Source organism: Bacillus rossius, chromosome 2 (assembly GCF_032445375.1).
Source record: "Bacillus rossius redtenbacheri isolate Brsri chromosome 2, Brsri_v3, whole genome shotgun sequence".
In the NCBI taxonomy this organism is placed as follows: domain Eukaryota; kingdom Metazoa; phylum Arthropoda; class Insecta; order Phasmatodea; family Bacillidae; genus Bacillus; species Bacillus rossius.
The window spans coordinates 56,396,916-56,402,915 of NC_086331.1; the positions used below are offsets into that span (position 1 = coordinate 56,396,916).

A 6,000-nucleotide genomic window follows, 5' to 3' on the forward strand; every position below is an offset into this window, starting at 1 on the left:
GGCACCAGTCCGCGTGATGTTCAGTCAGCTGTTCCCGGGCGCACAAAGAAAGGAGATAAAACAATCGCAACTCAACGCTATAACTAACGCTCTTGTTTTATTTGGAAATCAGCGAACTGTGCGTTATTCACAGGCAACCTAACAATTTAAAAGTCGTTAAGGTTTCAAAAGTAAATGTTGACAGCCTTGACATTTTTTTGTGGTCGTTCGGTGCTGGGAATATTCACCATTAATGTTTAAGATATATTTTTTTTTAAATACGGAACAACCAAAACACTTTGTTTAAAAAAACTGCAAGCCGAAAAGTATATTGGTTGAAAACCATAACCTCAGTATTAGTTGAAAAAAAAATACACACGGGCACACATCTGCTCATGTGCAAATGGTAGCCATGCTTATTTCATTGCTACCAAGATAATTCAACATTGTCAAAAATTATTCCAAAGTATAATATATTGCCACTCCGTTAATACACCATTCCATAAGTTCTGAACTAAGAATGTTTGTAAAATTACTTTTGTTTTAGTTACGATGTTTAAGAAATTTCTAAGTTTTCTTTATATTTGAAACTAAATTTATGATGTTGGCATTTCTAAACCACACTGAATTTTAGTGCCCATATTACGCCTATATAGTTGCGCGACTGACGTAACACACACACTTCTTTCCTTCCCCTCTCCAAGGCTTAAGGGACGAAAGTTTTCGCACTGTCAATAATAATTGCACGCCCACACAAACTATTTAATGAAAAAAATAATGCATAAATATTAAAATGTAAATAAGAAAATAAGTTCAAACTTCAAATAAAAAATAAACTCTTAAACTACCTAGGTTTTCTGGAGTTCATTACCCATGTTGCCAACCTGACAAGCTCTTAAGACCCAATTTACCAGCATTATAAAACATTCACCAAACGTCAGTTTTAAATTTTTTCATTAGTAATGAAATTACCCTTGGTCAAAAAGAACTTTAAAATGAAACTTTAAAAATTAAATACATATAATCAATTAAAAACTTTAACCAATTAGTGGCAACCGCCACAAACTTTTGGAATCACCAAAAAGCCAACAACTCAAAAACAACCACCAGTTTATGATTTTTATTTAGGGCCAGATCAGTGATTAATTGGCCCATCAACTCTTTTCGGCTAAATGAGTTATGGAACAGCCAATATATGTTATGGAATACGCATAACCCTATAAAATTTTCAAATAATGGCCTAAAATATTGCCTAAATACAGAGCAAGGTGGCGCAGCAATGATACACTGGACTCGCAGTCCGAAGGACAACTGATTTCTGTTCTGTCCTCAATGGTTTCCCTAAATCTATTTCAGGAGAATTCTGCAACGATGCCTCACAACGCTGATACCTTCACCACGATCCCTGATCCACCTGGCTGGGTGTGAGAGCAGTGGCGTATGCAGTTGGGATATATAACGCCCCCTCCCCCACAAACCATTTTCGCGAAATCCTAAGACCCGTTCTACAATGACACGGAAACCAAGACGGATCTCACGGAACAGAGTTTCTACAGTGGCACGCATGTGGACACGGACCCAGCAGGATTAGCTTGGCAATGCCCAGCTCTTCCGTTTACATTACTCCGTGCGACCAATAGAATCTGTGTATTTGACTGCGATGATAGCCACGTTTATTTACGTTTCTAAACACGTTAAAAATTGTTTCAATTACAAGAACACATAGTGTTCTACCACTATTTTTTAGTTTATTTATTATATATGTACATTCTGCCCGTGCTATGATCTCGAATAATAAAAATTTTTCTATTAAATAATTACTTCGTAACTTTGAAATGCAACCTCATTGGTTACCATTTGTTAACGTTTCCGTGCACACTGTGGAAAGCAGAAGACGTGATAGTGAAATGTTCCGGGAGATCCTTCTCCGTTTACGTGCCTTTGAAGAACGGGCCTAAGAAATCCATAAAAATGTATCATTCCCGAAACCAAAGAAAAGAATTTGAAAGAAAATAACGGGCAAAGTAGTTATTCCTCCCATCCCCCTTTCCCAACAAATGAAATTCTGCGTAACCTCCTGTGTGATACGTTAAAAATTTTAATACTTTAAACATTTGTGTTTTTATAAAAGGTTTTATCTACTAATCAAGTACAAATGTGTGCATTTTTTAAGAAATTAAAAGCATTTTTCATGTCAGTTCTAACACCTAGCATGTATTGAAAGCATGAAACCATAAGGTGTACAGTTTTGGATTGAACGTTCGTATGTAGCCTTCATCTTAAAACGCCTTACTTTTAGTATATTATTCATTAAATTAATGAAAATTAGGTTTCACAAAACCTCAGGAACATTCATTTTTCAGGGTTTCGGATACCCTAATTTTTATTGATTTATGAATAATAAAAAATAACTAAATTGTTTTAAGAAGTAGTGTACATATAACCAGTTAATCCAAAACTTTATACCACATGAATTTGTGCTTACTGTGCTACGACAGAAATAAAACTTTGACTTTAAGTTCATAAAAACCATTAATAAAGACTGTTTTAGTAAAAAATGTGCAAAACACAAAATATTATAGGAAAAATAATTTAGGATACCACTACCTTAATGCGTGAGAGTGCTAAGGGTCACATGCCTTATGGACTGCATGCCTCTTCACCTCTTACGCGTCTCTATAGGACTAAAAGCGACGATCCTATAATTTTACAGTGGGATATTAATGATACAGGCTTCCTGGACGTCTTTATACAACTTACAGTGATGAGTCATGAGCTCATGATTCTTGTTCTGAGCGTAGCGGAAGCTGTGACATACCCCAGGCTGCCATGGCAAAGGGGATTCCGCAATGGTCTCCACTGCCTTCCGCAGCATGGAGGCAATGGGACAACATAACGCCCTTTCTAAATCCCAAGATAGAAATTTTGCACTGTTGAATAATCTCCAATCCAGCAAGATATCGAAGCCGAGATTTTGGCTCACCAGCCGGAACCTCTAGCCAGCGAATAAAAATTTTTTACTTCAGTTTATTTTAAAACAATTTTTTTTGTCTTACACCGTAATTAGACATTACATATTTACACTTAAGACTTTCTTGGGTCTCGAACCAGGAGTGTCCCTACCACCGAAAGCCGGCGTACATCTAACTACGCCATTGAGGTAAGCTGTAGTTCAACTACAAGTTACAGAAATGAATATAAAAATTTTCATACAAAAAAATCTGTGAAAACACGTGTTCAAGCATTTTTCAATGTCCAATAAAGTACACGTTTAAAACCGCACCTTCATAGGCAGGTGCAAGAGCTGGTAAAATCTATTCGTAATTAGACTTCTTAGACATATTGAGCTCCTTGTAACTAGCCAGGCCGCTACTATTTAACACTTTTTAACAGTTCCTTTAGAGAAGCCATTAAAAGAACTGTTTAGGTTCACAGCAAAAAATTCTTTCCATAAACCTTTTTTTACAAATTCTTTTTACTGTGGAAAACAGAACTAAGAAGTTGAAATGCAGCGTAGTTTCTAGGATGAGACAGTTATCTGGAACTAAGAACACGTATTTTTTTTTAGGTGAAGTTGAAAAGATCATTATTTATTATAGGTGCAGTTTAAAGGCCTGTAGTTTATTTTAGGTGAATTTTATATTTCCATAGTTTATTTTTGGTGCAATTGAAAAGTCCTTACTTATTTTTAGGCAAAATAAACTTTAACTCATAAATATATATAAAAATATTTTCTTGCTTGAACTTCTTTTCATGATTGTTTATCCTGGAAACGTGTACAATTATCAATAATTAGATATTAAGTACCATTTACTTTCGCTTAAACTTTGATAAGGTTATGCTATAAAAATAACATCGTAATAATACATCTAAAGCCACAATTACAATAGCCCTTCGCGTCCTTCCATTCTGTTGGTCCAACAGCCGCTGAGCGATTTACAACGCTCCCTTCATCAGTCAAAATATTTTTATATCTACACGCTGCCAACTGTTGAGAAGACTTTAATCTTGGAGAAAATTTATCTTGTATAATTTTATTAGTAAGGCAATCATATAAGCTATGCACTTATATCTCATAAAAATTAATTTTATTTCACTCTGGTATTTATTATAACATTTTCAGAGTTATCGTGCGTAATTAATAACATTTCTGTAGATCGGACGAGTTTTGTTCCAGAACATAATCTTTCAAATGTGTTCAGAAATAATTTAAAAATATATATATGTAAGCCTCTAAATAATGAAACAAAACTTAAAAAAACTTTTGATAAAGTAAAATCTGACACGTAAAAAGTATGAAGTTATACCAAGATTTTGACGGACGGGTGGAATTTTTCGGTTCATACGATTGGCTGCAGGACACGTGATTGACGGAATATTGGAATTCCGACTTTAAACACGACAGTATATTTTTAAGATTTCGAAATACATACATTTCAAATACAGAAGCCTGAAACGCAAGATTTTAAATGTTGGTTAGTGCTTGCTTTGCGTTATTTACAAAAGGGCATTCTGAGATATGGTTGTTTAACGTTCCGCATGTTGCGCTTCTCGAGCAGATCATGGAGCCGGTGTGGGATCGGCGTAACTAACCTTTGCGGCGGTCGGCTGAAGAGACAACGAGGGGTGGGCGAGCCAGCACGCAAGAGAGCAGTCGCCGTGCAGCCGGGCCGAACAGCTGCGACCAACTGAGCCGATGGGTTCTCTGGAGCGAAGTCACGGGCCGGCAAGCCTTCCCGCCACGCTTTCCCCTCCCGGGCGACGCACATCTCGCACACGTACGTGTCACGGTCCCCCCACACCCCGCCGCCAGGATGGTTCACGGACGTTTCGCAACCGCCCCTCGTGCTCTTCTTCTCACGACCCGCTCCGCCCCGAGCTCAACGACGCGACGTCGAAACCTCTTCACCTTCTCACCTTCTCAGCGCAGCGTTGCCAGCTGGCGGGACGAAACCAAGGTTCGAGATAGGGCAGGTGATGGCGAAAGTCAAGCCAAACAAACCACGTCGTTGCTGGCCAACGGTCGGAAAATTGACATTACGCCATGGTGACCATGAGAACCACTCACTATTTTCTTTTTAATTTGCAAAAGAAGGTATTTTCAATTTGGGGTTATATCTGTATCGTTCTTTATTATTGGCTTCCACCCCACTGGTTAAAACCATCGTTGTAGGAACTAGTTTGCGAGAAAAAAATGAACTAAAGTAATACATAACCTTAAAGGTTCAAATGTAGGGATATCTTAGGTATTGTTGATGTTTTATTGTTTCTCATGTAAATAAAATTCCATTTGTGTTATGTGTTATGAGGTTATGGAATTTTTTAAAATAAATATTAAACATATTTCTTAACTCTGTTTTTATAACATAAAATTTTGAAATTTTTACATTAAACAGGAATTCCATGGTTGGATATTTGTTTTAGAAACCAGGCAAAACTATTCTCCGTAGAAGCCGCCCACGCTACCAAACAATACGCAGACTAATTCTTGTCTTCTGCGCAAAATGCCAAAATTAACTTACAATTTGCAAGCAGGCTGTCAGTTCAGCTTTTGTGAACAAAGCGATGCGTGTTTATTTACAAAAAAAAACTATACTGAACTGAAATTAGATTTTTTTTGTTTAAGGTTATTCAATGAAAATAATCGATTTGTTCCAAAACATATTTAAATGCACTGTTCAGTGGAATTAAAATTAAAAAAACCTTACTGCTTTTGAACTTAGCCATACAAATTGCAACGAGATTTTATTACCTCAACAACGAGCCAGATGCTTCCGCTATGACTCACGTTCTTGACAAAACTGTTGGCAAAAAAAAGTTCAGTGTTAGGTTAAAAAATTGTATACTGCGCAGCTTGTAGCGGTCAATATCCACACTTGGTCTATGTGCCAATTAGAAACCGCGTTCACTCGAAACACTTCTGAAAACATCGACTATTAAAACCAACAGTGCGGAAATTACTCGTGAAAACCTACTCAAAAAACAATCTCTCCAGTGAAACTTACATACTTTGGAATTCGC

At 36.8% G+C, this 6,000-nt stretch overlaps 1 protein-coding gene across 1 annotated transcript in view; it reads right to left on the reverse strand.

Moving 5' to 3' along the window:
* LOC134529961 (glucose dehydrogenase [FAD, quinone]) overlaps positions 1-4,665 on the reverse strand; it is a 143,493-nt gene extending 138,828 nt beyond the window's left edge. Inside the window, exon 1 of the mRNA XM_063364502.1 lies at positions 4,573-4,665. The gene's annotated coding sequence lies outside the window, so the exon portion shown is untranslated. The remainder of the gene's footprint in view (positions 1-4,572) is intronic.
* Between the last annotated feature and the right edge of the window lie 1,335 nt (positions 4,666-6,000).